This window comes from Mauremys reevesii, linkage group 2 (genome assembly GCF_016161935.1).
Source record: "Mauremys reevesii isolate NIE-2019 linkage group 2, ASM1616193v1, whole genome shotgun sequence".
Taxonomy (NCBI): domain Eukaryota; kingdom Metazoa; phylum Chordata; order Testudines; family Geoemydidae; genus Mauremys; species Mauremys reevesii.
Window position 1 is genome coordinate 191,977,790 of NC_052624.1, and position 25,495 is coordinate 192,003,284.

Here is a 25,495-nt window from a genome sequence, read left to right on the forward strand (position 1 = left end):
GTTAATGGATTTTACTAGCTAAAAATGTATTGGCTTAGGATGAAGTAAAGCCAAAATTGCCTTAGATTTGAAAATGCCTTTTATAGAAGGCTTGTAGACAAAGATGTTTGTGTGCAAGAAGTCAGATTTTAAAATCTAGCTGTAATTCTGAATTAGCTGTGTTCTTCTTTTGTTTTGCTAGATATATATTTTTTCTTGGAACTGATTGAGAAGTGAAAGATTATTTTTAACTGAAAATGATTAGACCTATAGTTATAATTAATTCAGTCCTTATAACTTGTTAAAAACCCTATGCCTTTTATGTTTTTCAAATACCTCTTTTCAGAAAAGTAACACCATAGCAGGCATACTGAACTGAGAAAAGTTGTCTTGCTAAGAGGTATCTTTTATGCTCTGGCACTCTTGGCATCTCACTTGGAATAGGAGTCAACTATCAATGTAAAAAGTAAAATACTCCTCCTCCCATTGCATGTTAAGATACTGTATTACTGAGGAAGACCAAAATGGAGACAGCAAATGGAACACCATGTTAGAATAGTGCACGCAGCCAAGTCTGTTGAACCTTTTTTTAATATACCAGAGGAAGCATAAGGACTATGATTCATACACATATTTATAAAACCATGGATCCTTTCAAGAGCAATACTTTAAATTAGAAAAAGTAAATAAACATATATTTTGCACTGAGCACATGATGATGAACTTACTGACCTAGCTGAGAAAGCCCTAAACTGTATAAAATGTTGGCCACATGAAGCTCCCTTGACTTTGACTGTAACCTCCAATCTCAGAAAAGTTTCACTCAAAAGTCACCTGGCCTTTCAAGAGTTTCTTGACCTTGGTTTGCATGACTATTGGATTTGTATGAAAATCATGCTAAATTTGCAGTTTCACGTGGTTTGTTTTGTTGAAAACCTAGGAAAACAACAATTTTGATCAAATTTCACAAAGCCCACTAATTCCAGGACAAAATTACACAGAAGGACTGGGAATCCAAAATTCAAAATGTGTGGGGGGAAATATTGCAAGAGTGAACAGACAAAAGTTAAGACAATATTAACAAACTTCTGTTAAGCAAATATGATGAGTTTCCTGCTTTAATTGATAAGTGTAAAAATGCCATTGAATTACTTTGTGAACAATACTATCAATCAACTTTTTTTGTATCCCGTTGGTGTACTATAGTTTGAAGGTCTCTTTCAGGACTGAATCTGGCCTTTTATGTGTGTCCTTGGACAAATCATTTTACTTCTCTGTTTTCCTATCTGTGAAATGGGTATAATAGTACCTACCTTGATCACAAAGGTGTTCTGAGGTTAGTTCACATCTGTACTGTGCTTTGAACATAGAAAGTGCTATAAAATGCTAAATACTTCAAAAAGCAAAGCCTAAAGTGCTTTAAGCTGGACACCTGATCATCAAAACATCAAAAAATAATGGAGATTTCCAAACTTTGGCCTTTAATTTCCCTGTGCCTCAGTTTCCCATTGGTAAAATGGGGATAATATTTTGTGTCTCATATAGGAGCTGTGAAGATGAATTAATATTTGTGTAACTCAGAAAAATATAGTGATAAACACCATATAAAAGTCAATGAGGGTATTAATAATTCTGTATTCAGTATGAGGTTGGTGTGTGCTGATTAAAAAAACCAAACAAACCCTGGGGTCACATACTGAATAAAGATAAAAATAAATATTGAACAGCTGTTTCACTCCCTGAACACTGTTCATCTTGTGTACTGAATGAGGTAGGGTCCTATGAAAAAAGTGTAATCATATAATTAAAGACTGTCATCATGCATTCACACCAGAGGGCTGAATTAAAGTTGCGAAGGTAACTTTAATTCCAGTATTTCCTGACTATTGAGTGCTTGATTTTGCAACCTTTATAATATATGAAGATATTTTGTGCATAATAACCTATAACTCCCTTTAAATGCCAGTGTTCGAATGCTTTCTTCCAAAGCAAGGTGTAATAAGAGGATAGTAACAAGGAAGAGTATTGCTAGAAATGGAGATGAAACAAAAAGGATCCATTCAGTCTTATAAATATTAAAGTACTCCTGTTGCCTCAAGAAAATCTCAGTTACAGTAAAGCATGTACCAATAATACTTTATCAGAGCAGACAAGTATAAGCTATATAAGATAACCCACAAGGGACTCTTAAAAAAATTATTTTCTGTGTAATAGTATAGTCATCAGCAGAAAAAGGCTTACATGTCACTACCACCCTTGCTATCATTAACAACTTAAAACCTGATCCAAAGCCCACATAAGTCAATGGAAAGACTCCCACTGACTTCATTTTGTTTGGACCAGGCCTTTAGTGTATTATACATTTCTTCTGTTTCCTGTTTGAGCTGAATAGATATGAGCAGTCTGATATATAACCTTTGCCATTAAAGACAGAAATTTTCTGTCTGGAAGAAATGTAATTATGCTGTTTGATATAGAAAACAAATTAGGATTATCTACTCAACCATTAACTTGGTTAACATAACTTAGTAAACGTTTTGATATTTACCTACATTCAGTATATTTTAAATTATGGAAGAGTACACTTTTTTTTAGAATAAAATAAGAACTGACTCCTGAACCTTCACCCTTTCAGTCAGAATCAATCCAAACCTGAACCGAAACTCAATTAAATTCAGTTTATGTTCTCTTTGATTGTGTTACTCTATGCATTCTGGCTTTGCCAAGGTCCAATGCACAGAAGAATCAAGAAGTGGTTTGTTCTTGCAAAATGACCAGCCCAACCACATCTGTATGTATTGGAAATGTAGATCATGACTGGATGTCTAACTAAAACTATGTTCCTTTTCAACCACAAGTTATTGGATTTGAAATAGGGGTTACCTGGCAAAATTCTATGGGGTATGTTATGCAGATCAGACTAGATTATCATAATGGTCTCTTCTGGCCTTTCTCTATGAAATCTTGTAGGAAACCAAGCCCATATGTGGTTCTCAGCCCCTCTCAATCCTAAAGCTTCAGAAAATGAACTAAATATTTGATTTCTTTTTGGATTCTTATCCAAATTTTCACCCATACCTCCATTGCAAATTCATATCCAAGTGCTTGCACCTCTAAGTTCCTAGCTGCAGTGGCAAATTGTGTACTGTAATGTACGTTTAGTTAAATATAGTGAACATGGAAAGTTAGAGTTCTACAGTTTTCTTTAGCAATTTCAGCTATTCTGTGTAATAGAGAGAGGGTGACCTGGTCACCACACTAAAATATCGGGACACATTGGGGTGCCATCAGCCCCACCCACAGTCCACCCCTGCTCCTCCCAGGCTCCACCCCCACTTTGACCCAGGCCCTGCCTCCTCCCCACTTCTCCCCCCCACCACGCCCTTCCTCATCCCATACCCTGCTGCTGGCTTGCTGCATCCCTCCTCAGTCCCCCACCCACCACTCACCTCCCTGCCCACTTGCCGCTCACCTTTTCACTCCCCGACTCACCACTCACCCCTACGGCTTGCCCACCCCCCCGCCTCTTCCCGCCCCTGCACCACCCTCACCCTGCCCCCATTCCACCACTTTCCCCCAAGTCCCCGCCCCTGCCCTGCCTCTTCTCTGCCTCCTCCACTGAGCATGCTGCGTACCCGCTCCTCCCCCTCCCTCCTGGAAAGTGCTAAGCACCACTAAACAGCTGCTAGGCAGCAGGAAGCGCTGGAGGGGGGAGGAGTGGGGACGTAGCATGCTGGTGGGAGGTGGGAAGAAGGAGGTGAGGAGGGGGGAGCGTGGCTGCAATTTTTCCCCGTGGGTGCTCCAGCCCTGGAGCACCCATGGGGTGAGCACCTCCCTACCACTAGCCTCCTTACCTGAATATCGGGACAAATGGCGTCCCGGTTGTACTTTGATCGGGACGCGAGTCAAAGGGTTAAATATTGGGACAGTCCTGATTTTATTGGGACGTCTGGTCACTCTAAATAGAGAGCTCATCTTTATGCCGTTCTTGAAATTAGTATACATAGTATCACTTTTTCAGTGAACCAAAGCATGGCTCCTTTGTGCAAATGACCCAAACCAATATTCCATGTAACTTCTTTGGCATGGAAGATAAGGAAAGGCCTTCAAAGGTGGCTTTGAACATTTGGGCTTTGTATAGTTGGATTATTATGGATTCTTGAAGGTAAACCTCAGTCTTACATAAACCAATTGTATTTCTTTCTTATGGTTTGTAGATTTTTTTCAAATTATAATAAATATTCATAAAACAAAACCAATAATTGTCCAGGAAGATGTATAATCCTGCATAAATGTTCCTCACGATGTAACATTAACACACACGCAGTGGATCACATCTGATCACTTTTACTAATTAACCAGACTAGTACAACATAGTCTAGGAATGCTGCTGTGTCGAACTGGTATTGAGTAGCACAATGACACTTAAATGCACCTTACATAAGGTAAAACTGAACAGGAACCAATAAACAACTAGTACGAAATCTTCTAGTTACTGCATCTGGCTTGGTTGAGGATCATTGTTGCACAGTCCTGGGCTAGTAGCATAGACAGAATGGTGTAGGCAGATGGTGAGAGAATAGAGTGTCATTGATGTATTGGTATAGTGATATGTAAAGGATCTATAATCTGTCCTTTGTAAAGAACACAGGATTATCTGTTGTTTATCTTTTGAAAGAGAGTGAAATTCTTATTTTCACTAAGGCTTTTTTGCACCATTCTGCTAGTATAAAGAGGCCTTAAAGTTGCTGTAAATTACCAGACCTCAAAAATATCAAAGTGTAACATTTTGTCAGCTCAGTCCCAATCACTTTCTGAGCTTTTATGCTTTCTCCTAAGAATGTCCTTCTACTAACTGCATGCTACTGAGAGGGGAAAATGGATTCAACCTTTTGTGAGTCTAATAATTTTAAGTCTGCCTTGGCATTATGCTGATGAGTTTTATTTTAATGACCAGAAATACATTTAGTTGCACATCTCTAAAACTCCATGCAGACAGGACCCATTCCACCTAGTCTTACTGAAAATTTTTCCACTGAGGTGGAAAAATGGTTTCCACAAGTGCAAATTCAGCTCATTGCTCGTTAAGTCAGTGAACACCATTCAAACATATTAGCTGGAACAATTTTAAATTATCCACCGTATGCCAAAAAGGATAAAAATTTAATCTTTTTTAATGTCAGAAGATGTAGTCTAAGAGTTATATTTAAATTAATCGGAGTAGAGCTAGCTTGCCCATAAGATAATAAATTATCTTGAGTTCCACACACTGATTTACACTAAACAAGGCATATTGGCTAGACTAAGGAAACTTTCCACTTCATACTTCTATGGTTGTGAAGAGTTATGGAGTAAAAATAGAAAACTATGCAAAGATTAGGTTTCAGGCAGACAAAATTATTTGCTGAAACAAATGAGGAATTCTGTTTCTCATTGTCTTAAATACTAGTTCAATATAGAAATATGACAGCAGATAACTTTTAAACTGTAAAAAGACAAAAGAATGGGAAAGAATAAAGAATCTTCCTGCAGCATGCACCAAGATTCGGACCAGCTTTCCAAACAGGTTCATAACTCATCAACTTAAGGGCACACCTAATGTCCATCCTGATCACAGGTGCAAGATATGCTGTAAAAGATGTATCCCACCTGAGGAATTGTGCAATCAGAATGTTAAGGATCTTACACTAATTTTGAAAAACTAAGACATGAGCAAGGCTGCAATACCTTCCATTCTCAAAGTCCTGAATATCCAGCTTGAAAATAAGGCCCCTGTAGGTGTCTCAAATTGGGTACCCAAACATTGAGACACCAATAAAACAGGGATAATACTTCCCCAGTGTGAGGATAAATTCATTTTTTTGTGCAATGCCCAGACATACGGTGATGAGCGCCATAGAAAAGCTTCAATATAAGAGCGGGGACCATCTTTTTGTTTTGTTTGTTTGTACAGCACCTAACAAAATGGTATCCTGGTCCATGCTCCTAGGTGCTATTGTAATACAAATAATCAATAATAAATTACACAGAAGTAAAGTTCCATTCTTCTCTCCCATAAAGACGTATTAAATATAGTCTAAGATATTTTTTGCATTTTTCCAATTTTAATAGGTGTGAAAAGCTGCAGCTATTTCATTATGTGGATGAACATACAGACTAGTGACTGAGATTCTTATGGAAGCATTAAAATTAGGTCTCGCCTTCTAATGTAAAAATCACCTTAAAGTTTCTTCAGTAAACAGATTAGGGTCAAATATTCTGTTTGCAGTGAGACCATTTATACACTTTGGGCTAAATTCTGCTCTGTAACACATCAATGAGTTAATGGATTTTCAGTACACTTATTTAAACCCAGAGTAATTGATGGAAGAATTTAGCCTAGTATTGAGCTTAGTATATGGCTTTACTCTGAGGAAAGCCTTTTGTGTCTAAATATTACTTTTTGGTCATCTTTTCACTGACACACCTGGATCAAATTCTGATGCAAATGACTCCAGTATAAATTACTGTAGATTTACACTGATGTAACAAAGAAAAAATCTGGTTGCCTGCATATTGTTCTTAAAGTGTATCATTTTAAATGATTTTTTCCCTAGAATGTAGTTGGAAGCCGAATTATGAAAAGGGTCCTTTTTTCTGCCTGCTACTGATTTTCTTTGACACCTGTCTATTGGTGCCTTGTTAATGTGATTTTTAGATAGCGAAGTGCAATAAGACTATAGTTTAGGATGAGGAATTTATATCTTCTAATGTCCTTAGGAAATTGCTTCCTTCTTTGAACTGAGCTCAGTCATCACAGAGGTGAAAAAGCTCCACTGAGCCAAAGCATATATCTCACAGGAGACGTACAGTGAGTGTTCCAAAACAGAAGGGCAACTAAGTTTTGTACACACTTTCCATGTACAGTTCATGAACATGGGACAGAAGGATGTCTGTTGATGGAAAACCAAAAACTACAATAAAACTTGCACGTGTTGCAAGATATCCGGGAGCAACTAGGAGCAGATGACCTAGCATAACTATTAATGATGATGAATGTTTTTTTCAAACTGGGGAAATGCCTCTGGCCAACAGAAAAATACCTCTGTTGCAATTTCCTCTCCAGTAAATTTGAAGTTCACTAATTAAATCAATGTTTTTTTAAAAAGTATGTGATACAGAAAGTGGTTTCTTTTCATGCTGGTCTTGTAGATGTGTGTGGAAATATGTGTGTATATATGGGGGGTGTATTAGATATAAACAGCCATCCACACAGTCATGTGTGTATATAAGTAGACCTATGTATATGTCTATAGTTCTGAATTATCACATTCTGATTCTTGATTTTTCTTTTTTGAAAGAGTCAGACACTTATTTTCACCAGGGGAATTCCATTTGTGTGTAATTTCCCCACTTCCTGCCACTCCTGTTTCACATGAAGGATCCTTTTGTTAGGAACTCTGCTTTGTGGGGAAGTGGGGAAAAAAAGTATATTGAGTTTTACACATGAGGAATTTAAATTACTAGGGGCTGGATGCCATAGTTTAAAACTTATTAATGAATGGAATGGAACATGCCTAGATGCCAGTTTTACAAATGATAGAAAATCTAGGCTTAGAAACTCTTCTCAATGAACATTATCTATAATAACTCAGAAAAAAGAGCCCCTCAGGAATTCCTCTATGTTACCCTGTTCTCTATTTCCTATATATTTTTACAAGTATTTATTTGTGAGTGTTGTTAAAGACACTTCTCTGCTGATTCTCCATTATTTAGCTCTGCTGGTTCTCCATTATTTAGTTTTGGCGATCTCATCATGTCACATCTGTCTCTTATTTTATTTTCATTTTCTCTGTTTTGACGGTAATTCAGCTTTATGGGTTTTGTTCTGGTTTATTATCACTGTTTCTTTCAGCAGCCCTTGTTTTTATGATTACTTTGTTTTGTTGCAACTCAGCTATATTTTGATTTTGTTTCCCTTACTTCTGTCTCTGAAACACATTTTATCTTAATTTTTTTTTATCATTTCCCCTCCTGTTGTTTTCTAGGAGTCATTGTGAAGTTGCTGCACAGTCTGTTATCTTTGCAGCCTCCCTGCTGCTGCTCTCTCACACCCGGTTGGCATGCACTGCTTTAGATGAAAAGTGAAAATGAAACTGCTTGATCAAATTATCCTCCAATATTTTTAATGGTTCTTTGTCTTTCAAAGAGCCATTAAAAGATTAAGAATTATATAAGGCCCTTACAGCTAGAGATGCAGCTAGGATATTTTGGCGCCAGAATAAATAATAGAAGCAGCCTAATGACTTCTCCCTTTTTCAGTGCTGCCAGTCCAAAGTATTCAAAAATTGTTAGCCCCCCTTTAGGGTTAATGCTTTCAAGTGTATCAACTTTTTCCATAAACATGAGGGGTTTTTTGTTGTGTTTTGTTTAATTTAATAACATGATTCTCTCATAATGACACAACTCCAGGAACTGGAGCTTTAAGTAAATCAAATATCACAGCGCTTGTGATAAAGTCGCAAGGGTTGGCAACCCAGCTATTTCCATTAAACTCCCTATCTATATTTCTGTCTCCCCATCTCCACCTCTCCCTCATCACCCGTAGCCTCTCCCTTTCTTTCCCGTCTTGCCCTCTTCCTCTAAATGTAGGTCCAGCATGGAAGGTTAAGAGATGCACTCCTCAGCCTGTTCACCCACAAAAGGACTTGGAGGAGATGACAAAAACTAAAAGGTTATGTTATTCAGACATTGTTATTGACATCATCAGTATTCTATTGTATGCAACCAATACGCAAACTGTGGTATACCCTGGTGGAAAAAGAAATAAATTGGCCAGCCAGTTATCTCAGTCCCAGTAGTCAGAAGAAATGTGATCAAAACACGTTATGTATAAACTATTTACTAAGTAATGGAATATTGTTGAGCCTTATAAGTGGTAAGACTAGGAACCAGTTCTGACAAAGATGTAGGAATCTGGGGAAATATTAGCTTCCCCTTCTCCCGGCCCTGTAGTTCAGATGTTTACATTTTTTTAGAAATATAACTGGAGAGAGAGAGAGAGAGAGAGAGAGAGAATGAATGGCAGGATTTGTCACTAGTGATTCTTTCTAAGGAAAATTAAATAAACCATTTTAAAATATATATATATACACATTATTATTAGAGTTTGGCAGTCTACTCAAGAAAAGCACGGGACTAGAATACTAGGATAAGACTGTCTAAATAGTGCTGTGGAAGCGAAAATAAAATTTTCACATAATCTTTCTATACTGAGCCTTACTTTAGCCAGTCCCCCACTTTCAAAAGCACCAAATTTACCCTTATTTTTTAATGAAATGTGTGTGTCATATTGTATCCATTTTAACAGGACTTCGAGGGTTCTTTTCTCTGCAACAACAGAAGTTGAAGCAGAGAATGAGAATGTGATGAAATACAACTGACAGGACACTTATACTCATCCAGAAAATGCTGCTAATCAGATAGAATCTAAATACAATCAAGATGCTTTCTCTTTAAGAAGAATTTGAGAGACAGAGAGAGGGTAACAAAAAAGAACTTTGTCACTTTCACAGCATTGTGTTAATAAGCATGATCTGAAATATGCCACAAACTCATAAAGTAATAAGAACTTTAAGTATTTTGGGCCCAATACTGCTCTCAGTTACTTCAGCACAATCCCACAATCCCTGTGTTGGCAAAAGTAAGAAAAATGCAAGGAGGCATCTAAAATAACAGGCATTTGAAAATGTGCATGTGAGTGACCATAGGAGGGTGGGGGGAGTCACCAGTTAAATGCCACTCTGTCAGCAAGTACTAGCCAAGCTTGATTCTCACTAAGAACCTCTTGCAATCTACCTCAAATGCTGATGCAACCTTCTTTCTCCTGGCTCTGTGGAAACTGTGTCCTAGACTCCCCTAATATGTAGAATGCTATTTTTTTCAGACTTCACAGTGAATATAAATGCAGGACCAAGCTATCAGTACAGATTAAATGGAGCAAGTATACAGCAAAGAAATTGTTTCTAAAATAATTGGTGCACTCTTACACAGGTGTTCAGGGTACGCTTTACATTCTGTTGTATGTAAAAGTTATGTATCAAATCTAAAATTCTTCCAGCTATTAAGCAGACTTCCACATATTAGCTACTTGGGAAAACCTTATTGTACAGAGTATAATTGTATATTATGTCTCTCAAAAGAACTTAGTAGTATAACTATGATTTGTATCCCTTTTACCTGAAAAGGGCAGAAAATCTTCAAGGATGCCCCAAGGATACATCCAGTTTTGATCTTGGTATGAACCAGCAGCTGTGCAAGCATGACATATTCCCTAATCCTTTAGAATAAGGGCAGATGCCAGTCCTATTGTATAACACACTGGTAAAAAATGCTTTTATTATTAACTTTATTGGGGGTGGAGGTGTAGGAGAATGGGGAGAAAGGTTTATAACCTCAGGTTCTGCTCCTGTAAATTCAATGCATTACTATTATGCATGTGGATACCCCCATTTAACTCAGAGGGCAGGATTTTCCAAAGTCCCAAATTTTGTTGGATTTTGTTGGAAATCCCACCCAGTGAACTCTACTCTATGTGTAGAGTTACATGCATAGATATCTGAAGGACTAGGCCCATAATTTTCAGTTGAATGCCCCCCATTCTTTGGACAACTTAGGATCTAGCATCCAAGTAAAATCTCAAAACATCAAGCAATATAGAGTTCATCTCCTTCATTCTCTAGGAAAAAAGCAAATATAGATGCTCTCATTGGACTTTTTTTAAGGGCTTTGGAGAAAGGTACAAATCTGAGGAACTGGAATTACAATTTAATAACAATACACTAGGGCCTGTCTTCAATGGAAAGACTTCAATGGCTTTGGATCTGGCTTATAAATGACAAAAGCATAAAAGTAGCAACAACATTCACATCACCATCCGAAACATTTATGAAAGCACAAAAGCCTTACATAAGGCATGTGCATTATATTCTTCATAAAAAAGTAGTGTTGAGCAAGAAGTATTGTTCAGTCTCCAGTTACAACCATGCTTGTTTGTGTATTGCATCATTAATAAATTAGATAGTTTATTCTGGTGCCAAACAAATAACATTTTACGTTGATTTAGAAAAAAGATAAATGTGGGTTGACAATATGGACAAATTTTCTTTTCCTTTCTCATCAAGATCTGAAAATATGCTGTCACATATTTTATTTTAACTCAACATGAAACTCTGGAGGTACTTTAACATATATACTTACTAGATCAAAATAGCTGAGATCATAAGGTAGCATCAGTGTCAAAAATATCTTATTCTACCTCCAATTTGCCAGGAAACAGAAGTTTTTCTTCAACCCAAAAATCTCTTTATTTTTCTAAGGAAAAATATCCATTGAAAAACCTTGACGTTTTTATGGAAGGAAACACAACCTACATATTCTGTTTTTATTTTATAAGTATATACATTCCTCAAACATAAAAATGCCCATGTATTTCTCAAAATGAACAGATCAGAATTCTATAGATAAGACACACAAACACTAAACAAGTCTCCTGTCAAGTAACTACTTAGGCCTAGCACTTTTCTGTATCTGCCCTTGCCTGTGATACACCTTTACCAACTCATTAGCTTTTTCGGAATTTGCCCTACTAAGACATTTCAAATAAACGAACCAAATGTGCTAAAAAACATGCTCATTTGATACTGTTTTGTCTGGAAAGGAGTGCAAGTCTTTGAAATATTGTCATTTGAATTCAGCTGTCTGTCTTCTCTAATTTTCCATCATTTTGATGCAAGGACCTGTGACAAAACCTCCTTCACAAATATACAGTAGATTTTGGAGGTAGAGAACTGCGTCTTCTATTTTCTATGCTAGAAAAAAAGGAAGAAACTCAGGATTGCATTCCGCCATCTATGTTTAGGTATACCCTTCCTGTTTTGGGCTCAGTCAATCACTTTTGTCTTTGTGATTAGTCATGTTTGCTCAAAAATATGGAAAGTTTCCTGAATTATTCATCAGATCTATTCTTGTGTTCTTAGTTATTAATTAGATCAAACCATACTTTCATGGAGACTGTGACAATAAAGTCATCTGTATGTGGTCTGTCAAATCTCTCCAGACAAGAAAATTGCTCTTCTGAGCTAATACAGCTTAAAATGTACAGGACAGAGCATGGGAGAGAGGGAGTGATTGTTTTAGTTCAGTGAATAACCTTTGAGAATGTATTTTGTAATTATTCGAGCAATTAGATAATTGTGTGAAGAGCTCTCATTCCCTCCTGCAGAGTTTGTCATCTTTGGGCTTGTCTACACTGGCAATTTGTTTTTCGATGAAACTAATGTCACCAAGGAAAAATTGACAAAAGCAAAGTCACCAAAGCGTGTCTACATTTGCTCCCTCTGTCAACAGACTGTGTCCACATTCGGAACACCTTTGTCAACAGCCAGAACGATGGACTGTGGTGACACCATCTGTCGCTAGGTGTTGTGGGAATGCAAAAAGAGAGTGCAGTGCATTCTGGGATGTGCAGAAAGTACCGTCATGCACTGCTTTGTGTCCCACCCCTACAAAGGTTTCTGGCTTCCTTTCACACCGTTTTTCCAACTGTCATTCTTTTGTAGTGCGCGCCAGCATCTGCAGTGAGAGAGGATAGATCTCGCACTTCTCTCCTATATGCTGTTAACTGTCATGAGGACATCACACATGGCAGCACAGTTACTCACAGAGTTACTTGCAAAGTTAGCAGAGGATGAATCGCAGGGACCTGAGTGTGATATAGATGGCAGCAACTTATCAGTGCTTTGTGCATTCACAGACAGCTACATATGGTAGACCATCACTTTTGGGCTAGGGAAACAAGCACTGATTGGTGGGATCGCATTGTCATGCAGGTGTGGGATGATGACCAGTGGGTGCAGAACTTTTGATGCCTAAAGCAACCTTCATGGAGCAATATGCTGAGCTGTCCCCCAACCTGTGGTGCAAGGACACCAGATTGAGAGCTGCCCCTTTGGTAGAGAAACGTGTTGCAACCACTGTGTGGAAGCTGGCGAATCCAGACTGCTACCAGTCAGTTGCAAATCAATTTGGAGTAGGAAAGTCCACTCTTGGGGCTGTATTACTCCAAGTGTGCAGCGCGATAAATCTCGTCCTGCTGCATAGGACCATGACTTTGGGAAATGTGCATGAAATAGTGGATGGCTGTGCACAGATGGGTTTCTCTAACTGGCGGGGCGATTGATGTCACACATTCCAATTTTAGTGCCAGACCACCTTGCCTCTGAATACATCAATAGGAAGGAATACTTCTTCATGGTGTTGCAGGCACTTGTGGATCACCAGGGGGTGTTTAATGGACATCAATGCAGGCTTGTCTGGAAAGGTGCGTGACACACACATCTTCAGGAACAATGGCCTGTTCAGCAAGCTGCAAGTGGACACTTCCTTTCCAGACCACAAATTCACAGTGAGGGATGTGGAAATGCCCATAATAATCCTGGGAGACCCAGCTTACCTCTTACAGCCCTGGCTCATGAAACCTTACACAGGGCACCTGGACAGCAGCAAGGAGCATTTTAACAACAGGCTGAGCAGGTGCTGCAGAGTAGTCAATATTGCCTTTGGCTGTTTGAAAGCTCGCTGGAGGTGTTTAGATGGCAGGCTAGACCTTACTGAGGATAATATTCCCATGGTCATAGCTGCATGCTGCACTTTGCATAATCTGTGTGAATCTAAGGGTGAAATGTTTGCTCAGGTGTGGAGCACTGAGGCAGAGTGCTTGGCTGCACAGTTTGAATAGCCAGATGCTAGGGCTGTCAGAGGAGCTCAGAGGGCTGCTATTAACATCAGAGAAGCTTTGAGGAACCACTTTGACAATGAAGGGCAGTAACACATGTCTGCTTTGGAGTGGCTTCCCTGTTGCATCCATGTACAATTTTGGTGCCCAAGATATGTGCAACACAATGCTTTAGAAGCCTGTTCCCAAGAGTGAATTGGTTGCTATATGCTTTTGCAGAACACAGAATAAAAACACTGTACCATTAAATACCTTAACCTTTATTTAGTGTTAAAAAGGGTAAAACCTCACAACTGTGTGTAGCCCCAGCTATCATTGTGCAAGCTGTGAGAGGGGGTGGAGCAATGGGGAAACTCAGGAGTGCTGTGAAGGAAAAAGGAATGTTTGGGCATAGAGAGGGGTGGGGTTGGCAAAGAATTGTGTATCTGCATATGCTGCAGTGGAGGTCGGCCACGGATCTGCTCAGTCTGCAGCTGTATCAAAGACTTAAGCAATTCTGTCTCATCCTCCATAACTTTTATCACCTGCTCTGTCGCTTGCTTAGCAGCAGCATTCTCTTTTCTGTCCTGCCTTTTGGCTTCCCAGCACTATTTCCATTCCCTGGTCTGTCTCTCATCGCACTGCAGCACCTCGCGGAACATGTCTTCTTTGCTGCACCTAGGGTTTTTTCTTATCTGCCAAAGCCAGTCCACGGGGGTGCATGATGTGTTCTTCAAGGTCTGTGCTGAACAGAAAAAGGATTGTTACATTCCAGCAAATGATTGAAACATTTTATTACAAAGGGCATTTTGCTAGTAGAAATCACTTTCTCTCTGAGACTCTAGTAGGCACACAGCTCCGCGAGCACCCCAATCATGGTGAGTGTCGGGAGTGGGGGGAAGGTGGTTGTGTGTACGGACCAAAAGGTCATAGCTTGCAGTGCAGCTTTGCAGGAAACTCATTCTAAAACTATCCCACACTTTTTCACAGGCGCCCAACCTGCTGGCTGACATCTTGCTGCTGCGGGTGACCAGAGAAACGAGGGCACAGCTGCTGAATGCTTGTGGCTTTTGCCCCTGTCTATATGCAGCTCAGCTATGTGCCACTTTGCTCCCAGCTCCAGTGATTGCTAAATGGCATGGTACAGTTTCCTACAATGGGGGAGCTAACAAGGCTGCAATCCCTTGGAATCTGCAGCAGAGGATTAACAAGTACCTCCTGGAAACTTTCCAGAGCCTCTCTCTGGAGGATTCCCTGCAGGTCTCGATGTCCATCGACACCCTGCTTGGCCATGAAGATTAGCTACACAGGGCAATGTCCAGCTCACAGAAAACACTATCTGTCTCCCACTTTTTGATTCCCTACACAAGCCACAGCAACTTACCTGGAGTCTCATCTGCTTCCTGCTCCCCGTTGAGCACTTCTGGAGTGGAGAAAAGTTCCTGGCTGCCTGCCCCACTGAGCGACCCCACTGGGAGCACCACATCCTCTTCTAGCTTGACTTCATCATACAGAATTTCACCCTGTGGGTTACCCCCTCTTTCTGCTGCCTGGAAAGTATCCATGGGGCTATCGGCGATGGAGGTGGGGTCACCACCAAGGATACCATTCAGCTCCTTATAGAAGAGGTAAGTCTGGAGCAATGGTTCGCCTGCCTCAGCTCCTTTATCTTCACTCTGCACTGCTGTGTGTCCCTATCATAGCCCTTTTTACACAAGCCTCAAGAAATTTGCCCATATGTGTCCCGATTCCTAGAGGTCACTCGCAGCTGCAACTGAACAGACACCTCTCCCCATATACTGATCAGATCCAACAACTCAGCAGTGGTCCAAGCAGGAGCGGGTTTTGTGCGATAGCCAGCCATGCTCACCTGGGAAGCTCTTCTGGGAAGCCAGCAACTAGGAAATAAGATTTAAAATTCCCAGATCCTGCAAGAGGGAGGCGGGTTGGCTGCAGGGCAGCAGAGTTCAAACTGCTGACCAGAGTGGCATCATAGGAATTGTGGGATACTTTCTGGAGGCCAATAAAATAAGGGGAGGGGGGAAATGGTGTCTACACTGAATGTTTGTCGATGATAAAGGGAGGGGAAAAGACAAAAGTCTCCTGCAGGGGTGGAAGTTTTTTGTCATCAAAACTAGGCTTTTTTTTCTCGAAAAAAGTCACATTGCAGTGTGTACACTATCGCTGTTTTGTCGCCAAAAGCCAGTTTTTAGTGACAAAATTTGCCAGTGTAAACAAGCCCAACTGTCAACTGAAGAGAAAAGACTAAAAAAGGATGCCAGCTCTCCCGTGTCATCACAAAATGTGAAGGCTAATCCCAGGGCCAATCCCTGGTCTTAGAAGGTCACATTTTAAAAATGGTAGAAGCTGCAGTCCACATACAAGAATGGTGCATGCAGATGCTAAACCAATTAACCATAAAAATAGGTGTTTGAGCCTTTTTGATGTGCAGACCTGTGTCCACATTTTGAAACATTAAGACAATACCATAATGTAGCAACATCCTCTGAGGACTTCATTTTGCATGACTAGGTGTAAATGTGCCACATTCAGACTGCATTGACAGGAATTAAAGGGATAAATGAAGATTTCTATGACTGGGGGCCACGGGGCTGAAGAACCTTAGCTAGAAAAGAAGGAACACTTCAAAAGGCAATAACTGAATATCTTCAGAAGATGGATCTTCCCATCTCACCCTCTTTACCAAAAGCGCCACCTACCTTTTCCTCACCTTGAAAATTCCTCCGGCATCAAATCTGCCTACATCAGTCCTTTATACCACTAAAAGCTACACATACACAAAAGAAAAAATCAGTCCTACAGAATTCTCTTCTCTGAGTGGCAGAGAAATGTGAAGAGAGCCAGCTTTTAAAAACAGATTAATGCGTGAAAGATAGGCAGAAAGAAAAACACATTGTTTCAGTGAGAAACTGTCAGGTTATTCCTTAAATAAAATAAAATAAAACTCACACTAGCCAACATGCTTTAGGTCATGTTGTGAGCTACAAAAATGCTTTGTGATCTATAATAGCCATAAAATTTGTGTAGATGTCAGTTAATAAAACAACTAGACATTTTATTCTAACAGAATATAATTAGAACAGCTCTGAAAATGTCCAGAGGAATGAAAGTTCAATGAAAAAAAGGGAAATTATTTTTCATGATTTTTTCTTTTCATTTCTTGGCCAGCTCTAAATATAACACAGACACTGAAGTATTTCCTGGAAAATATCCAGATTTTGTTAGCCTCCACAAGCTTAGTTAGATGTATTATGTTCTTAATGTCAATCTTATGACATCTTTCCCTGAAAAAACTAGTCTCTGACGGCACTGTATGGCTTGTGAGAATATCAGGCGGTAAATGTAAAGGTATTATAGAGCATTATCAACTGTAAAGGGTGCTATAAAGGTGATTACTTTGAAGATCAGGACAAGCTATATTTGCAGCTATATTTCTTACTTTCCTAGCTTTCTAATTTTGAAGATTTGTTTTAGTTACTCTTTACCAAAGCAGATTTCGCAGCAGCCACAAGAGAGAGAGGAAAAGTGCTGGAGCATTTACTACATTCTGCCCTAGATATAACAGGGTTAATAATGTTTGATAAGCCTGTGCAATATAAAGACTGAAAAGAACTGATGCATTTTTAAAGGGATTGTCAGTCCCATTTGAGGCAGGCTCAACCATCACCCAGAGAACTCTGTCACTAAGCCTTGTCATTAATAATGATTTATGGCTATGGATATTCACAACAGCTGTGCCTTCACCTTTAACTATCTCATACAATATTTAAAAAGTACTGGGAGATGCTGCAGCAGGGAAGCAACTAAATTGCTAGAAGGCATTACTGGTTTAAACTGTTTATTGTGCCTCCTTAAAACTAGGGTACTAATTTTTCAGAGTTGCTCTCACTCAGTTAACCTGCTGCAAGCAAAATAAGCAACATGTAGATCTCCAGTCAAATGAAGATCTTGTGAACTCAGAAACTCTGGGGTGTTGGCATCGACACTGGAATATTTCATCAACTTATCTATCTGCTGGCTGTTAACTATTGTCCTTCTTCCATTAACATTGGTTAGAAACATGTGGTGCAGCTGTCTAAGAATACCCCAATTTTAAATTCCAGAAACACTATTTTTTGAGGGCTCACTTCCTCCAAGACATTAAGTTGCTTTTGTTCAAAGTGCAATGTTTTGAATTTCTTACAGTATGAGCATACAGAAGAGGAAATTCCAAAAGCAGGGCTTTCAAAATGCAGCACATAACTTTCTGTGGCTGACATTTGAAAGCAGGAGGAAACATTATTAGTAATGTGTTGCTCAGCTGTAACTCTTCATCTTCAAAGCACTTCACAAAAATTCATTCTGACCGCTCCTTTAAGAGCTGCATAAATATTATCCCCATTCTACAGATGTGAATGCTCAAAGAAATTTACAGTGAGATTTTCATAGGGGTTCGGTAAGGCATGCAGTATTGCATGTCTGAGGGGCAGGGTGAGTGTATTATTGTGTTCTTGGAATCTTTGGAGTCTTCCAGTCTGATGATGGATATGAACAGAATAAAAGTTCAGCTGCCTTGCGTGGTACCCAAGCTTTTCAGTACTCCATGTGAGTGCTCAGCCTTTGGGATTTTAGTAAGCACCTGTTTAAAGCTGTTATAACCAGCTACTTTGTACTTACTTTGTTACCCAAGGGTAGAATTTCTCTGTACTGCTCCAGATCCTGGGAGCCATATCCTAGGCCAAAGAGGGTGCCTTCACAGGAGAATGGATTAGAACTCAGGAGTTTCTGGCTGCTAGTCTCTTGCTCCAACCATTAAATTATTCCTTTACTACTAAACATGCTTCCTCTTTTTGTGTGTGTGTGTGTGATGCTTCTGAAAGGGGCTGGATTCATCTTGGAGACTCAAGTCTTCTTTCTATTCACAGAACAGGTACAGAGCGAGCAGCAGCCATTACACACTTCCCCACCATTGCGCATGAAGCTTAGCCATAAAGAGACCAGATATAGGGGTAAGATGACGATTCAGGTACTATTCCATTAAATACTGTATGCTGTGGACAACTGCCCACTAGGAACTGGACTCAGACCATCAATGCATATAGGCCCCCAAAACAGCCATCAAAAATCTGTTAGTCTTTAAGGTGCCACTGGACTCCTCATTGTTGTTGTTGTTTTTAATCAAAAGGGGATAATTTTCATTCACTACCAGCGAGAGATGAAAAGTTCTCTCCTTGCCCCCTTTCTCCATTATGTCCAAGCTGTCTAAGATATAGTGTATATTTTCAGCCTGATGGAGCCAGCTGGAGCTCCCTGATGCTTAGCCATCCATACCCAGTGGGAATTAGACCAACAAGGGGCTCATTTTAACTTCTACCACTTGTGTAAATTCCATAGCATGAGCTATCATGGAACCCAGCTTCACTGAGCCTCCTCCTGAACCCAGCCCCACCTTGCCTCTGATATGCCCCTTCCCCCCACTTATGGGGGGGCAGCTGTCACAGCAACTGACTAGGCCACCTCCACCAGATTTATGCTTACTCAGGGGTAATTCTGTGCTGGGATTCTCCATCCAGTTGAAGGTTACTTTGCACCATGTAACCTTTGTTAGTTAATGGTTACAGATGTGAACTGTCATTCCATCAATATGTAGAGCTACAGGACACACATTAAAAATAAAACCCTATAGAAATCACTAGTGACGTTTAAGAATACAATTTTCACAACATTTAGGAGCCAAAATGCCATTGAGAGCTGATGGGATTTAGGCTCCAAAGTGCCTAAATCACTTTTGAAAAGGAGATTTAAGCTTCTAAATCAGTTAGGCATTGAAACACTGAGAGCAGCAATGACTAGATACCTTTAAAAATCTGTTCCAAAGAAGCTTTGAACACAGTGCTATGTAGGAAATATATATAAAATTACATGAGCATTTCCTTATTAATTCAATAGTTTATGAACATTTATTAAAAGTCTAGAAAAAATGCCACCTACGTTTGTAGAAACAAAATCTAAAATATCCTTGTTTTTCCATCTAAATGTCATGTAAACCAGTATGAAAACTCTTGTATATACTGAATATACAGTGGTACACATGAAGTTAAATAAAAACCACCTCTAAAATCCACAGTCTCTTGCATTAGAGATCATTCCCCTACTGTGCAATAATTTCAGTCAACTCATAACTCAATTGCTTGAAAAAAGTTACTATTCTCTGAAGAAAAAACAATTGTGAAATCCCCATTAAAGTTTGTAAACTGTCCTATAAAACCTTCACAATGCACCATAACTCAAGTGGGGCACATTTTGTCTGGGTCTTACCCAAGGAAGGGCAGCTCTGCTTTCGGGGTGTGGGGGGGGAAGGAGGTCAGAAACTGCTGTTAAAAGTGCTCTGTGGTCAGCTTTGCAGCAGTGACTCGCACGCACCCCCTCAGGAATGTGCATAAAGGTATGAAACCTGGGTGGGGCAAGTCTCTTTGCTCTAGGTGGTGAGGAAGCCAGTATGGCTCCAGGGAAGCAGCAATCAGGATTAAGCAGTATGGCTCCAGGGGCACGGAGAAGGGTGAGCTTGGTAAAACAGGGGGTTGTTTCCCCCTGGCCTCGGAGGCAGGGAAAGGCAAGCAGAGGAAAATTACAAGTAGGACACAAAGGGGGTGATTTAGCAAGTAAAGCTCAGCGGTGTCTTCTGCAGTCAGGAGACAGCGTGGCTTCAGGCTCTCAGGCAATCAACATGCATTGAGAGTGGGAAGGGGAAGGAATTTAACTGTTTCATGTACCAGAGAGCAGTTTGCTGGAAAGGGGACAAGTAGAGGCTGCAGCACAGGGCAGACCCAATGCAGCCCAAGGGCTGGAAGGAGACCCAAGGGAGACAGTAGTGCAGCAGGGACAGGGGGTGCTTACAAGTAGAGGGGGGCTACTAATTCCCTGAGTGGTGTGTTTAATAACCCAAGGCATAACCCGGGGCAGCCTCATGCACTGAGGGAGGGAAATGACTCAGGGGAAGCCCCCACGCATGCAGGTGGGCAGGCTGTGTGGATTAATGGGGTAGTCACTGGAGCTGTGCAGCAAATGGTCAGTGAAGTTGTGTCCGAGGTTTTCTCCACAGCATTACAGCGCTTCCAAAGGGCACGAGGTAACCTAGAACCAGGAAGTTCTCTTCCACTGAACACAAAGGATGGCAGTAATGTTGATCCCAGGGGTGCGTGTTATCTGAACCAGACAGAGGTTGGGGGGATGGGTGGCAGAGGTGGCAGTTGCAGGGGCCACAGCGAGGTGCCGGGACCATACTCAATCAGTCCCTCAGTGAGTTCACCTGAGGGGGACAGGAGTGAGCCTGTTGGGGTAGTAAATACTCTGAGCCCAGGAGTGGGAGATCCAGAAGCCTGGGCAGACCCACCTAGGAGTGGCACCTTCAGTGGGGGCACTGATGGTATTCCACAGCTGCTGCAAGCTAATTTTCATTTACTACAGCAGCTTCAGGCAACTAGGTGTGAGCGGTCTGCACAGGGTGACAGGGTAGGCCCAGCATAGACTCAAGTTTGGGCAGCAGGACGGGGGCAGGCTCCCGGCAAAGGTAGCAAAGCCCATGCTGGGAACGAACCCCCTGAGCATGTGGGATTTCATTGGCCATCAGGGCACGTAACCTCATGGGACAGAGTAGAGCCTCCTGGGAGGTCTATGGGGGACCAGGGCTCTGCGGAGTTCCCTCTGTGCAGTCCTGAGTATGGTTATGCCGGGGTGGGTGACCCAATGGAAGTTCACCTACTCAGTACAACTAAAGATAAAATCCCGAGAGGGAAATACGTGGCTATATTATCCCTATTGCACAGAGAGGTGTTGACAGACAATAAACATGGGCAAGGCAAAAAAACCAGCAATCTGCCTAAGAGACCAAGGGTGCCTAGAACATGGGAAAATTGGGAGGCAGCCTTCCTCATCTATGCAGGTGTTTGGGTAGGCCTGTACTATGAGAGGAGCCCTGCCTTGGTTAAGTATATGGATATAATTAGGTAGGCACACAATATATTTGGGGGCATGTCCCGGTTTAATTATGATGAGCAGTTGCGATTAAGGGCAGCAACACAAACTGTTATAAGGTGGGACATACCTCATCACACATTGTGGTTGGAGTGGATGACACCAAGGACACCAGGAGCTCACGCAGACAGTGGTTTGTTCATATCGCAACAAGCTCTGGAGGGGCCCCAGGCACGTAATAGTATTTGCTGGGCATTTAATGATGGGGGTTGTTTTCGCAACCCCTGTAGATAGAGGCATGTTTTCGAGACATGTTTTCAGACCCATTGAGCCTGTTCTTGCCAGAGTGGAAAGGGAAGATCACTGGGAGGAAACAGGAATGGGGGTGGTGCAAGAGTCAACCACAGGTATGGCACGGATGGAACAGGGTCTGGGACATAGAGCACAAGCTGGGGAGGGGGACGAGCTAGGGGTGGTGCAATGGGCACAGGCTCCAACACCAGTTAGGTCGGATGTGTTAAGGGTTCTCCTAAGGGATTATCCTAACAGGGCAGATGGGGCATATTTTTGGGAGGGGTTTACAGCAGGATTTCGGATCCCTTTTGTGGGAAATAGAATTCATTTGATGTCAGAAAATGTAAAGACTGTAGCTGGGATGGGACATGTTGTTCAAAAAAAGTTTGCACAAGAATTAAAGGAGGGCAGGATAGCTGGGCCATTTAATCATTGCCAATAGGACATTTGAGAGTTTCCACCCTGGGTTGGTCCCCAAGAAGACCACAGGGACATACCGATTAATTCGGCACCTGTCATACCCGCAGGGTGGCTCTGTTAATGATGAAATAGGCCCGGTACTATGTTCCATATGCTATTCCTCCATTGATGAAGCCGTTCGTATTGTTAGGGCGTGTGGGCCTGGGGCGCTAATGGCTAAATGGGATATCAAGTCTGCTTTCTGACTACTGCCGGTGCACCCATTGAACTTTGACCTGTCGGGTTTCTGTTTTGAGGGACAATCTTATTTATTTTTTTATTTCAACAAGGCTCTGCCCATGCAGCTTTTGAGAAATTCAGTCCGATGTTGCACTGGGCAGTGGTGCAGTCAGCGAGACTAAACCAAGTAGTGAATTATTTGGATGATTTTTTGTTCACAGGGCGAGCCGGGTCAGATGAGTGTATTCACCTGTTGGACACATTTCAGGCCCTGGCTAAAAAGTTGGGGGCACCCCTAGTGGAGGAGAACACAGAAGGCCCTTCCACTACATTGACCTACCTGGGGATTGAGCTGGACACCAGGGAAGGCGTATCTCGGCTCTCTCAGGATAAGCATCAGGAGCTATTGGAGTTGCTCCAGAGAGCAGTAGGGGCTAAAAAATTCATGCTGCAGGAACCGCAATCTATTCTGGGGCACCTGAATTTTGCTTGCAGGGTTGTTGCCCTGGGAAAGGCTTTTGTGCCCAGCTGGCAGCGGCAATGGCCGACATAGCCAGGCCACACCATTACATACGAGTCACTAGAGAGATGAAGGAAGACTTGAGGGTGTGGGAAAGTTTTCTGAGTTGATTTAATGGGGTATCATTGTGGAGGGAGGGATGGTTATTACAAAGGGGTTTAAAAATCCACTCAAATGCGGCAGGAGGTGCAGGTTTTGGGGTGTTTTATCAAGGTGAATGGTGTGTGCAAAAATGGCCCACCGCCTGGACACAAAATGGGGTTGTGCGTGACATGAACTTGGAATTTTTCCCCATTTTAGTTGTGGTGGCAATTTGGGGATTGGAGCAATTTGGGGATTAATAAAAGGATATGCTTCTGGTGCAACAACATGACAGTGGTACAAGTTATCAATCACCAAACTTCCAGATCGCACAGGATTATGAAGTTGGTAAGGGTGTTTGTTCTACAATGCTTAACCTTCAACATCTGTTTTTCTTCAAAGCACATGCCAGGCATGGATAATGGCACAGCAGACGCCTTTTCTCATTTCCAGTTTGACAGATTTTGTAAGCTTGCACCAGGGGCTAGTAGTGAACCTGAGCAGATGCCACTGGCTCTCTGGAACCTCAGAATGAGATGTGGTCGGTGGAATGGAGATTTTTGGCTCCAGCTTACAAGTTGTTTATTTTGTTTTCTTTTAAGGAGTCTTGTCAATTCCAGGATCTAGAGAATGGGTTGCCTATGTGGCCCTCCGTGGAGGGCGGTTGTTGCGTGACTGGGTCAAGGACAATGCAACTGTTGGTGCCCCTTGACGATCACATATGGGACAATGGGTTCTTTCTCCCCAGTAGGGCTGCTAGGCAACAGGCCATTTGGAGATGTCTGGGAACCCAGCAGGGAGGCAGCCAAGCAAATTGCTGGCGCCTCCTTGTGGCGGATGTTCAGTGCAGGTGCTCCATAGGGAGGGCAGCCAGTGACCAGATAAATGGCCTGGTAAAGGACTTAAAAGGAGGTACTGGATAATGGAACAGAACGGGGGAGGGAGTTAGGGACTCCTATGATTGGTACAGCTGGGAGCCAATCACCACCACCACCACCCTCCCATTCTCATAGCCCTCCTTAGCCCTCTTACGAAGGTGGTGGATGGTAAGGTCCAAGCCCTGGGTTGGCTGGAGGACCTGGATGGAAATAAAGGGGGGCTGGTGGAAGTCCCGGAGAATTGATTTGAATAAGCATGGATTTGCCTGCCCTGTACACTTTAGCTGCTGGATAGTCCCAGACATCCATATAATAAAGTTGCGGCCTGATTAAAACCCATAATAAGTCTCCTGTCCTTTTTGTGGTGTACCCAAACAATGATTAGTAATAGACTTACAGTTTTTAAAAGGGCACAGTTGTTTCTCCAACTTTTTCTCATTTCAAATATGTATTGGCCGGATAAAGTGACCTCATCAGACCTCATCAGACCTCATCAGACATACCTAGTCTCATAGGCAGAACTGTGATTTGGGGGTTTCATTGCCAGCAAACACAGTAATATAGAAAAAAACACAAGGTAAGAGTTGTGGTTATTTGGTTGGTTGGCTGGTTTTTGTTGTTCCTCCCTAACTTGTTAACTTGGTAGTAAACTGAGCATTCAAGAAAAGTCCGGAAATAACAGCACTGATAAGTGCCAGGTAGTATGCAAGCTTCCTCCTACAGTACTACTGATACATCTACTTCCTGATCGGCTGTAGTAATCTTGTTGATTCCAGAACAGAGCTGCTAGTCATGCAGTGAACAAATGAAGAATAGGATGAGGCCCTTAAAGTCATTTTCATTTGTGATATATGCTGTGATTTGAACTCTGCTCTCCAGATGTGAAAGGGGCATGCACTGGATTACCTAGACTTTGGATATTCTTTGAATGTTGCATTTTTATTGCAGTGATATCCTACAAAGAGTAACTGTGGAAGGTGAGATTGCATTTGTCTTGTGCATTACATGAGTATCAGCTTTTTGGGGAGAAGATCAGTGAAGCAAATGCAACTCTTTTACTCACCCCTCCTATTTGTTTTGCTTTATAGAATGGACAAGAGACAGTTGACATGTCCCAAACCTCAAGGCAAAGGATAAGCAAATGCCCTGCACAGAAGAGGAGCCAGCTGGCACTATCTACTGCACCAGGCATGTTTCCAATTTATAAAGTAGAACATTTAAGTTACTGGTGCAAAACACTTACCTTATTGCCAACTATGTGAAACAAAATTAGTTATAGTCAATTTAGTTATGTAGAGAACATAGAAGTATAATCAATTTATTTAGAATTATTCCATACACACTCTACCCCCATTGAATAATAAAGGAAACAACACA

General features: G+C 41.4%; 1 long non-coding RNA gene across 2 annotated transcripts in view; it reads left to right on the plus strand.

The window, feature by feature from the left end:
• Nucleotides 1–25,294, plus strand: part of LOC120398656 — a 30,336-nt gene extending 5,042 nt beyond the window's left edge. The window contains exons 2-5 of one of the 2 annotated variants that reach the window (XR_005594611.1): nt 8,567–8,692; nt 9,329–9,502; nt 18,658–18,741; nt 25,207–25,294. This is a non-coding gene — a long non-coding RNA (uncharacterized LOC120398656). Of the gene's footprint in view, nt 1–8,566; nt 8,693–9,328; nt 9,699–18,657; nt 18,742–25,206 lie in introns of those variants that run through there. The other variant, XR_005594610.1, reaches the window with a different exon arrangement.
• Nucleotides 25,295–25,495: the final 201 nt, after the last annotated feature.